The sequence below is a fragment of the Belonocnema kinseyi genome, chromosome 8, assembly GCF_010883055.1.
Source record: "Belonocnema kinseyi isolate 2016_QV_RU_SX_M_011 chromosome 8, B_treatae_v1, whole genome shotgun sequence".
In the NCBI taxonomy this organism is placed as follows: domain Eukaryota; kingdom Metazoa; phylum Arthropoda; class Insecta; order Hymenoptera; family Cynipidae; genus Belonocnema; species Belonocnema kinseyi.
The window spans coordinates 88,606,211-88,618,523 of record NC_046664.1 but is presented as its reverse complement, the minus strand read 5'-3'; the positions used below and the strand labels follow the sequence as shown (position 1 = coordinate 88,618,523).

The 12,313-nt window shown below is 30.5% G+C and overlaps 1 protein-coding gene across 2 annotated transcripts in view; it reads left to right on the top strand.

Moving 5' to 3' along the window:
* LOC117178909 (limbic system-associated membrane protein-like) overlaps positions 1–12,313 on the top strand; it is a 253,765-nt gene that overhangs the window by 166,091 nt on the left and 75,361 nt on the right. The window lies entirely within an intron of this gene.

Here is a 12,313-nt window from a genome sequence, read left to right as displayed (position 1 = left end):
TCAGCCTTGGAGGAGATTATGTTGAGAAATAAAAAAAAAATTCTTAAAAACGTTGTTTTTCTTGGTCAGGCCGGAAACTTATCAATCCACCCTCGTACATATATGTGTTTCTTTCGGGAAAGATTTCAATCTATGGCAGCACATATTCATGGACAAAATGCTGTTCAATTCTGTTGAAGTGGTATGTATAAACTCCATAAACCTACATTACCTGGTACCAAAAAATAATACGAATTTCTTTTATGATTTTGAAGCAACATATAATACTTGAAAGAAAAGTTGGATAAAGTTCCGAATAGCCCTCACCACAGATTTTTTTGAAATTCCGTCTGCTGATGTGTTTTGATGTGCTGATTGCGAGAACAATAGCGGAAATTGGCGCAAAATTTATTTTCATGGTCAAACCGTAAAAATCCCATAAAAATCATGGGTTTGCACATCATCTCGGAAAACATTAAAAATTCAAACACATTTTTCACAATAGTTGAAGTGCTAGTCAAAATACGTATTTTAGGTATCAGCCGATTTTCTCGTACGAATTAAAGTTTTCGAAATATTTGATGATAGAGATGAAAATTTCATACCTAGCCCCTGCCGAAAACGTAAGTTTTCCTGTATCCAATCATTGCAGTTATATATATATATATATATAGTTTAAATAATTTTAATTGAATCTTCGCACGAGGGTTTAGAATGGGATAGGTGTTTGAAAATCATTGTTTCTGTGGCTAGAAAAATACATACGTTTTCGGCAGTGCCTAGGCATGCAATTTTACATGTTTTCATTAAAAGTGGATGACTAACTTTTGTTAAGATTAACTTTCGAAATTTTTGATTTTTCCAAACAAAAAAAAAGTATGATTTTTATGTGGTTTGTATTGTCTACACCATGAAAATCAAATGTGTGCCCATTTTTACTGTGACTTTTGTGATAAGCGCGTCAAAAGACATGATTATACGGAATTCTTAAAAAAACTGGAGATAAGAGCCATTTGGAAGAACACCCGAAAAATTTGATTCCTTGCCACATCTTTTTTTTAATGAAAATTTTATACTCAACAGAAAGACCCTAGAAGAAACGTAAGTATTTTATTGTCAGAGTACTTTTCCAGACGTGACTTTCACTTCTTACAGAAATATTTCTCAAAACTCTCGAAACATCTTTACAATCATCGTCCATAATTTGAATATCCAGAGTATATCTGAGTGGAGAAGGTAAGCAAGGATACAAAATTCTCAGTCTGATTGAATTCGTTTCTAGAGAGCTTATTCGATATTCAATATTTTCTTCAGAAATTCTTCGCATTGAAGTGCTCAAAGCCATGGCTTACAAGCTTTCTGTGTGTCATAGTAACTGAATGAAAAACGCGTTTTACGACTGGAGTATTTCCACGATTTTTTTTCACTGCTTCATTAACTTAGAGCCACGCCGCTTATAACTTTTAAGCCCTTCTTAATCGAATGGCATTTCAAGTTCAAAAGATTACATTTAATTGCGTATTTTTTCTTAATTCTTGAAAAACTAGAAATGCTTGGTTTCTTTCATTCTAAAATAATAGTTTTATAGATTGAAATAAATTTGTTGTGAAAGTTATGAATAACATTTTATAAGAAAATTAAGATTTAATTTGACCCTCTTGCGATTATATTTGGAGATTATTCTTTTATCCGATTCAACAAAAATAGCTTAAAAAAGACTAAGAAAACAAAACAAAGTTGTATTGCGTCAGTAAATTACTTAAATTTGTGTACTGTTTATTTTTTGTCACTTTGTTAAATAATAAAATAAGACTTATAAGATCGTGGGGAGAAGTTTATTATATAATTTCGCAAAATTAGTGACTGCTTTGACATGCTATAATTAAAGGTTTAATTTGTTTCTTATTTTTGTATTGGAAAATTTTCGAAATTTTAAAAATCGGATCCTTTTTTATAAGGAAAACTAAAACTGATCTTAGTTAGTATTATTTTGATTAAAAATGTATTCGGTTTGATCTATTTTAGAAGAAAGTTTTAAATGAAATTTGGATTCTATGCTTCTCAAATGGCACGTCGCTGTAAATAATTTTTGGCATTCCACTTACAATGTTGGAAATTCATATTAAATTTATGGACGTAGGTTTTTGTCACAGACCCGTGTAAAGTATTATTAGATTCACGACCTATGAAAGCATAAAACTAAGGGAATGTCATTCTTCTCTTTCGCCTTACATTTCTACGATTATTCTACACATAACGTCTTCTTGACATGAAGATAATTTAACTATCTCCTCCTCTCTGAGTAATTATTCGAAATAGCTCCGTTGACTGCTATAGCTATTTTAGTTGTTGTTTAAACATAGGTTTTAGTTTTATTGACAACAATTTTTTTCTTAACATTCATAACTCGGCAGGGAAAAATGATTTCAAATTACGCATGGTAAATAATTATTAGTTTTATTTGACAAAGAGTAATATTCTGAATTTAATACACCTTCAAAGGGTATCTGAAACATTTAATTCTTAAAAAGAATTGATCTTAAATACCTTTCGTTCATGTTAACAGAAAAATAATTTCAGTTATAATATGTAGAAAGTTCAGGACAATCAACGGCGACCTTACATTTTATTTTATTTCAAAATTTAATTTATAACTTTTTTTACATGGTATTACTTTTCGAAAAACGAAAATGGCTGTGATGATGATTCATGATGTGTTTTATCAGAAAGGGATAATTTCCATGTGATGTTATGATTAAATTACTCTTTTCATTGTATATTTATTGCTGTAATTCATTGTTAGTTTTCATTACGTCAAACAAAAGTGAAGTTTATTCACCAACACATCCATAATCAATTTTATTTCCTTTACGAGTGTGTTTTTGTTATTGGGATGTTTTCCTTGACGTACTTATCCCACATTAGTCTTTTCAGGATAAAACCTAATCGTGAGTATAATAAACAAATCGCTTGTGAAAAATATTTAACACTTTCATCATACACAATAAAAAATTCGCTTGAATCCCTCTGAAATTCGGCAGCCAATTTAACTCCTTTTGTGTAGTTTCTTTATTTCTGAGCGTGAATACTGGCCTATTATCTTAGTCCGGGGTAGTTTCTTTAAAAACTTTTTGCCAGCATTGTTTAGTTTTTTAAAAAAATTTCACGATCTGTGGCTTAACAAAAGTTCTGCCTGCAAATTGTAAATGTTCTCGAATGAGAACAGATTAAAGGCGTCGGAACCCGACGCGAAACTCATAATTGAATTGCCTCATATTAATTACTTGATAAATACTAGAATTACATTTCTTTTAGATAATTAAGAAGTACTCAGGTTTTTAATTAAATCTCTATTTCTAGTAAAACATTGGTTTATTTCTATACTTTTGGTGTAAAACAATTGTCTTCAATGGTTTAGATTGAAACCGAAAGCATTGTTTTACACGTAAAGTATTGAAATTAGTCAATCTTTCGCTCCATACATTGACTTGAATGAAAAAAGGAGTTGGCTCCAAGTATGTTACGAACATGTTATTATAATATTAGGGAAGTAAGATCAGGCATTTCAGTTTCGAGCTTAGGGCCTGGTTCCAACGCTCTTAAGGTTTGAGATTTATTACGGGGCTATTCCCCCAGAAATTATTTATTATAGGTTTGCAAAGACAATGCAAACTTTTATATTTTTTGTAGCAACCGACCGTAGGATAGTAAATATAAAAAACCCGGAAATGTCGGGAAATTTTGTTGGGCATGGAAAGTCAGGGAAGTTTAAATTGAATTAAATAAAAAAAGTAAATCTTATTGTTAAATTTATACCTATTTAAATGAAACATCTTTTCATAATTTTCACTTATCTCGCGTACGCTTATTCAAGTGGTTTTACAAAAATCTTATTTTTCTTCTTCTAAAATTGCACCATTGGAATTTTTCTGTCAAAATAGTAAATTTTGAGAGAATTAAAAAAAATGAAATTAAAATATTAAAATATTTCTAAACAATTGCTTACTTTATTTTATGATATGCTGTTAATAGATGATTTTACTTTGGAATACAAAAAGATAAAATGCAAGCAATGCCAAAATCTGAGTGATGTGTTTTACTACAAATGAATAAATAAACTGTGTTCTAAAGTAAAATATTCCATTAGAAACGGCTATTAAAATAAAAACTGTATCTTGTCGTCCCGCAAATTCGGAATGATTATTCAAGCTCCTGAAAAATATTCGAACACTCATCCCGAATTTTAGAACGACGCGCAATGGGACGAAATCACGAAAAGATGGCCAAAAGTAGAAAAAATTCTAATTAGTTTTAAAAGTTGGGATTGTCCCACTGATGATTCTAGATATTAGAAAAATGATATAGAGGGCCTACATATTTCTAAATGCTGTTGGGCTTACTTTATGCGTGCGCTTCATCGATGCAACGTTTTGCGCTCTCCAAATCTGAATAAATTGATTTATATTAAAATTGTTTGATTTGTGCAGACTTAAAACCATTCACACGTTCGAATATGGAATCTGGTCTTGATAATAAGATAAATTTCTAAATTCAAAACATAGAAAAAACTGAAGTTTCCATTAGAACCCATTTTTAGTTCCAAAGGAGCCGCAACAAAAATGAACCCAACTTGCTAAAAAGGAACCATCAGCCTATTTCTAAAGAACCTATTTTTCGCTTTGAACACTTGGATATTATGTTTAATTAATAACACAATATTTACGTTAAAGCACACATGTAATCGAACTCTGACATAACTTAATGAAAATAATTTAAAAACAATATAATACCACAATTAAAATAGATGTAATGACTTGATAAATATCATTTGCAGGTTATGTAGCAAAGTTGTCAACATAAAGGCATATTCATATGCAATACACGTTTCGTCTCAAGTCATCGGTGGATAACTGTAAATCGATTTCTAACTTACCAGCCCTACTTTGCAAGCGTGTGGTTTATGAATGGTTCTTCATGTTCTTTTCAAGAACGCTCTAAACGAACCCTTTTGGCTCTCTACAGGTATCTATTGGAGCTCAAGTTCTAAATGATACTAACTTTTATTGGAGCCTCATCTTTATTGAACTCCTCGTTTTTTCTGTGAAGAAATCGTTTTAAAAAAGTGCAGAGTTAATATTGACCGCCAGTGAACCCCGAGTTATTTTCTTTATGAGTCAACAGAAACCTATATTGACTTATATATGAAAATTGGCTGCTACTTTTTTCAACTTTTGAGGTCACTAATTACGAGTCCGATGTCTGAGATATTGAATCCGTCAGCTTTTATTATTATAATTTCTTTTTTGACCTCGGAATCGTAATGAGCGAACTGAAAACCCCCCTTGTGCCAATTTAAAAGAATAAAAGTATTATTTAGCATACCCGTCCGCCATTTTGTTCTCAAAATCTCTGACATCGGATTCGTAATCCGCGACCCTAAAAACACGTAAGTAATGGAACTTGGCCCATTTTCAGAAAATTTTATACTTTTAGCCAGCTTTTCACGATTTCGTCCCACTGTGCGACGAGACACTTCTTAAAATAAAAGAAAAAATTTTCTGCGAAAATAATGGTGAGAGACCCTTAAATATTTATATTTATTTTCACTCCGTAAAAATTCAAGGTACATTTTGACACCGAAAGGAAAATTTTGTCACTATGAAAAAAAATATATATTTTTGGACTATCACAATTAAACAATTCGCAAATGGTTAACATAATTATTGAAGTATAATGTATTACCTTGAAAATATGTGAAGTAATAATTGCTTTAATAAATTGATTTCTTATTAAAAAAAATTATGCCCGGAATAATCTACAGATACCTGGAGAAAAACTTTAAATAATCAGGTAATTGATTTTTTGCAGTGCACAGTAAATCTCCGAGATATTATTTATCTAATGTCAGATAAAAACGGTCCAAACAATTGAAAACTACAATAATCTGACGACGGATAATTTTTATCCACCTCGTGATAAAAGTAATCTGCCATCAAAAATTGAAGTTTTTAATTACTTGCAGCGTTGCAATTCAACTTCAGATAAATAATATTTCGGCGATTCATTTTGTAAGTTTATTAAATACCCTGTTAATTAATGTGTGCAAATCCACTCTTATACTATGAAGGTCGACTGTAATGTGTTTTTTGAACACACCCTATGTCCTAAATTTATAATCCACATATTAAATATGAATTGTTTTTTCCCTTATAATGAAAATCGATTTCACTTCGATAATTGCCCAATTTAATCAGTACTAAGAGTCACGGAACTCGCATTAGTGTCTGTTTCCCTACACACTAATAGAAAGCTTACACTTAGGGTGGTAATAGATATCTTGTTAGTACAAGACAACTCTGGCACGCTTATAGAAGCAGTGGAGGGGGAAACGAATGGGGATGCGGAGAAATTCGGGGATGACTCCATAATAGAGGCATGGGGGAATCATAATTTTATCATGAATCTATCTCGATTGCCCATTGACGCATGCAGAACCCCCGTGGGAAATTCAGACATATTAGGAGCTGAGTAGTGATGGATCGACTGACTCTAAATAGCCACTACGTAGCGTTAAGAGCGTCCTGTCAAAATACTGAGCCCTATGAGTGACAGACGTGCAGTCAGCACATACATATGGCAGCGAGGACTGTTTGATCTGACAATACGAATAAGGCTTATGAAGCTTATGAAGCTTATGAAGCTTATGAAGCTTATGAAACTTCAGAGATAGGAGGGGTACTCACAGTTCGAAATACTAACGTTAATTCGTTTTTGTTACCCTTTACAGTCGCTGAATAGACGAGTGATCATTTTTAGAGCACTGTTGAATGGGCTTATTCCCGTTCTTCTATGTCGCATATGACAACTGTGATGCACATTAAGGTGCCCATTAAAGTAACTCAAAAAATAAATTCTTTGCATTTCACTCTCTATCTTTAATTTGGTATACAAATACATTAGAAATTTTTCATGCATTTTAAACAGATTTCCGCAGAAAGCAAATTTAATCTTTAGAGTCATTTTAGAGTTATATGTACATGCAACAAAAATTAAATTCAGGTTTTAAGATTGACCATCGTTACCATGTCAACTCTATTAAATCTTGTTTTGCTTTGATGCGAAAAAATTAAACATTATAAACTTGAAAATTACCTGGAATGAAAATTTACTTCTGTTTTTCTGTGTTTAACCCGTGTTTCACACAGAAATAGGTAGGCATTTAATTTTGTTTCAAATTATTTTCTTACAGGCTCATCTTGAAGTTCATTTTCGTTCCCTGCCTCGATTCTGAATACTGAAAAATAATTGAATTGATTTTAATATTTGTATTTTTTTAAATGACCGCATTAGTGCTTAATTTTGTTTAATTAAATTTTTTCTCGTAAAATAACAAAGTACTTATGTACCCGAATAAAAATGCTTCGATTTGAGTTCGACTTGAATTTTCCCTAATCAAGATATGCTGAAGTCGAAAAGTTCGACTTAAGCATGTCTCAGTTTTGAGACGGAGCCAGACTTCAATTTATGTCTTGGAGACAAGTTTTTACGCCTTGAAGACATAAACCTATCTCTTGAGTCTTATTTTTATGACTCCAACACGTGCGGTTTACAACTTCGAGCGTATACCTGCCCTAACAAAAAGGTTATTTCTAACAGTCATAAAAGCTAATCTTTGTTAATGGTTGAACAATCTTGTATATTTTTATACAATATATATATATATATATATATTTATATATTAAATCAACTTATTTATGGATTGTTATTTGTATTATACCTGTTTAAAGATGATACCGAAAATGTTGTTTGTTTTTACGTATTTCTAACGGCTTAGGAGACCCTTCTAGAAAGTTACAATTTTTATTTTGCTGAACAAATTTTTCAGGGTTATACTCGTTCAGAGCCACCGATTCTGAATTTTTAAATTAAAAATAAATAATTTAATAATTACAAATTTTTCATTCATTAATTTTAATCTCATTTATGAGCCAAAAAAGGTTTGATAATCTCAGCCAAGACAAGGCTGGTCTTGAGTAAAGTAAAGGTCGTCTTAGCCAAGACAAGGCTCGTGTTGAGTCAAGTAAACGCAGTCTTAGCCAAGACAAGGCTCGATTTAAGACAAGTAAACGCCATTTTACCTGTTGTGGCCATAAAAGTAAGGCGAAGTCCTATACCTCGACTCAGTTTTTAGACGCAGTCAGACATCGATGTCTCGGAGACGAACTCAAGACATAACCAAGTCGAACTCAAGTCGAAGAATATTTACTCGGGTAAAAGCAATAAATATGGCAATAAAGTCACAGTATGTATCACTGAAAATGATTTTACTCAAATTTTATTCAGAGTAATACCCTTACAAGAGAAAAAAATCATATTCTCTATAAGCTATAGGTGGCTGATAACTTCTAACCTACTTTTTCTATATACTTTACACATTTTGCCTTTCAATTATTAAAAATGACCTTATACAATTAAAAATGTATGCCAGTGACAAAAAACTACATTTAAACTTTTAAAAAGCAGTCCTTAGAACGACATTTTTCTTTTTTTTTACTATTTTTGATATAATTTCTTACAAGAAAAGTCCTACGAGCACTTAAGATATATTTTTTTAAATATTTCATAATTTTTCTAATTACTTAAAAGTAAGTTGAATTTTTCTTTTGAATCTTTAAGCAACTCTTTATAAAAACGCAAATTACTGTCTTTTTGCGAGAAGTGCCTAACTCTTTTACTAGGATGTTAGAATATGAGGCTGGAATTTATTAAAAAGTTATGTCACTTTATACCATAAATAATGTCATAGATTTATTAAAAAATCTACGCATATCAAGAAACTTCGCTTTTTATCACTCGCATGCATTTCAGCTTTTATAAGATCATTATGATCATTGAAGGCCAAAACCCGTGTGGACAAATTATGTATAATCTATCTATATTTTACGTATAAAGTAAAAAGTGTGTATAATCTGTTGTACTATATATTTTTTAATGCATTATTAAATATATTTTACAACGAATTATACATCTTTTTCAGTTTATACATAAACTATTAGGCTATTGATAGACGAAGAAAAATTGTTCATTAAAGTTTACCTAATTATTTCGGTAAATGGAGGACATTACTGCATTCAGGTAAAGTTTAAAATTATTTTAGGATTTAATATGAAACTAAAATATAAATATTACAAAAGAGTGAAGTAAAATCTCAAGTCCGAAAGTGAAAATTCTGATATGTAATAACTGATGTAAGGATTGTATTAATTTCGTACCAGTATATCATATAATAACGCAAAATAATATAAATTTTTATTAAATGAATGGTATAAAGTATATTTCATATGATATTGACGATTCACACAAAAGAAAGTATAGCTCGAAGAATTTTTTTTAGAGATTTTCACTTTTATTAGAAGAGGAATTACACAACAGTAAGATAAAATGAGATTCGCTAGGGATGTCAACATTGTCAGGGCTGGAGTTTAAAGCCAAGTCCCCCGTACAGACTTTAACATTTTTAAGTTTCGGTTAATATTGTAGGACTTCAGAAAATATTCAAATATATAGATGATCTTTTCCTTTCAATTAGTAATGCCTATTAAGTTACGACATAAAATTAGAATGTATTTATTAAATGACGTATAAAGATACGGGTGAAGGTGTTAAGGTTACAAAATTTGTAAGAAAAAAATTATCCAATGTTTTCATTTACTTCCTATAAATTTATAAGCCCGTTTATTATTAAAATGCTAAAATACGAAATTTCGATGAAACGGGTACCAGATATTTTTTTGTATGGGCCTGACGTACTCGAACTTTAACTTTATATCCGAGATTTTTTTCTCGGTATTCTAAGTGTTAAGTTAGCCGTGAAGTTTAGTCGTTGGCGATTGAACGTGTTAAACTTAGATTAGGTGGTGCGAAACCCGTCACAGCGTTTGCGATTTTTAAAAGCGTTAATATCGTTAAAATCGTGCGACTATATTGTATGCAATGCATTGCGATATAATGTAATTGTTTAAGTTAAATTGTTAATATGTAACAAACAATATAATTATAAATTGAATTTGTGTAAGTATGTGTGTAGTAGTGGATGATCTTCCACAGAATCTGGATGTAGCAAGATTTTTGTTTGCTGGCGCACGAAATTTTACATGACTGGGATGTAGAATTAACATATTTAGAGCGGTAGACTTTGTTTTCTTTCATTGAAACTGTACCTAACAGTTCGAATTATTTTACCTAATTGGTACGTAATCGACATCTTATTTTACCCAAGTGTCAGGTAATCTTCATTATCTAGTTGTATTATTTCTTGCTGAATCGCGGATTAAATTATAATTAATTTATATTAATAATTTATATTTTTATATCAAATATAACCCTATTCCATTTTACATGACTGTAAGTAAAATTTTAATAAAATTTCGTAATGTTTTCTGTTTACCGAACTAAGTCATGTAAAATTCAACACACAGATATTTTCCGTGTAGATTATACATAAAATTTTCACTTGGGAAGTATCTAAGGTGTACTAAAAAAATTATAATTTTGTAGAGTAATTTTTCACTTTTGACATCATTCAAAGATTTTGAAGCATTTAAAGATCTTGGACCACGGGTCGACAATTTTCTTCAAATTTATTTCAAAAATGCACATTTATTTTCACACAAAATAAAAGATAATCAAGAGATGAGACAAGAACAACAACAAAATTTCTTTGGGGCCATTTTTTTGACGCTATCCGCAAATGTAGTGCCTTTTATTGATAAAATAATTTCATAACTATATTAAAGATTAAAGATTCCTATAGGATATTAAAATTTCTGTTTGCCTATCATTTAGCGAGTTAATATTTAAGTGAGTTAATATTAATTTTGATTCTGCTGCCATTCCTTTAAGTTCTAACGCGAAAAATTAATGTAAGTAAAAAAATAATTTGTAATCAATTATTATTTTCCTGCGTAATAGAAAGTGCCGGAAATTTTTTCAAAGTAATGAATATCTGAGATAATTTCTTTGATGAAGATACAGAATTATGGACTAAAAATAAGAGAAAATTATGAGATACAATATTATGGACGACCCGAAATTGAGACAAAATCACGGGTTGTTATTGACGGATTAGTTCGAAATATTTTTTATTATTAAATTAAAAATTTGGTGTTACCACTTGTGGTTGATTGCTAAGAAGCTGACCATTTTAAAATAGATTTGCGAAAACAAAACATTTTCCCGACCACAAAAAATATACTTTTTAAATTAAGGTTAACTCAAAAAAGTATGGAAATATAAAACTAAAAGGTCAAGGAATGTATTTGTGATAAATATAAATTTTAAATGTTACTGAGGGTTGTATGCAGGACATGCGAATATGTTAAGATGACCAAATTTCAAAAATCTTCAAAAAATATATGCTGAACAGATAAGAATATTTAAAGATTTAAAAAAATGAATACGTTTATTAGTTATTTGATTTTGGTTTCAGGATATAAAAACACACTATAAATATTGTTAACTGTTATTCAGACTTGGAGTTAGTTAATCGATTTTTAACTTTAATTAAATCTTAGTAAATATGAAACAACCAATTTTATCTCGCATTAACAACAGTTTAAATATTTATTTTCTGGATTTATCCTTAAATAGCAATCAAGCGTGGCAAGATAAATATATGTCAGAACGAAAAACTTTTCTTGTCATTGACTTTGAAATTATTTTTAAATTTTCGAACTCTAAAATATTGAACTCTAAGTCTTTATTCTTATTTTGTTCAACTTAATGGAAGTGACATCGGTGAATCCTAAATTTGAAAAAAATCGTGTTAATATTTGTAGACAATTTTTTATTTTTTATTTGTAGAGATAATTCTTGAAAAATTATATTATTCAAGGGGCAAGTGAAAAATCAGTGGGAATGAAAGAGCTCAATTTTTTGGCAATCATCCTTACACATTTTTTAAATGCAGTCTAAATTCAGTGTATACTACGAGGGTAGTTCAATAAGTCCTTAGAATGACCAGCAGATGGTGTGCGAATCGCTCCAAATCATCTGTTTTCAGTCAGCACCACTCCCGACTAGATATATGGTGCAGTCACAGTCCACATCTTCTGAGTTTACGTGTTTTTATAACCAATTGAAAAAAAAATTGTTTGTTAAGAAAAATGGAAAAAAACGAGTTCAGAGCGGTAATAAAACATTTTCATTTAAAGGGTTTAACTCCATATGAGATAAAAAGTTAATTGGACTCAGTTCATGGCACATCTGCCCCTGCCTTAGCAACGGTTTATAACTGGGTAAATGAATTTAAGCGTGGTCGTACATCAATAAGTGA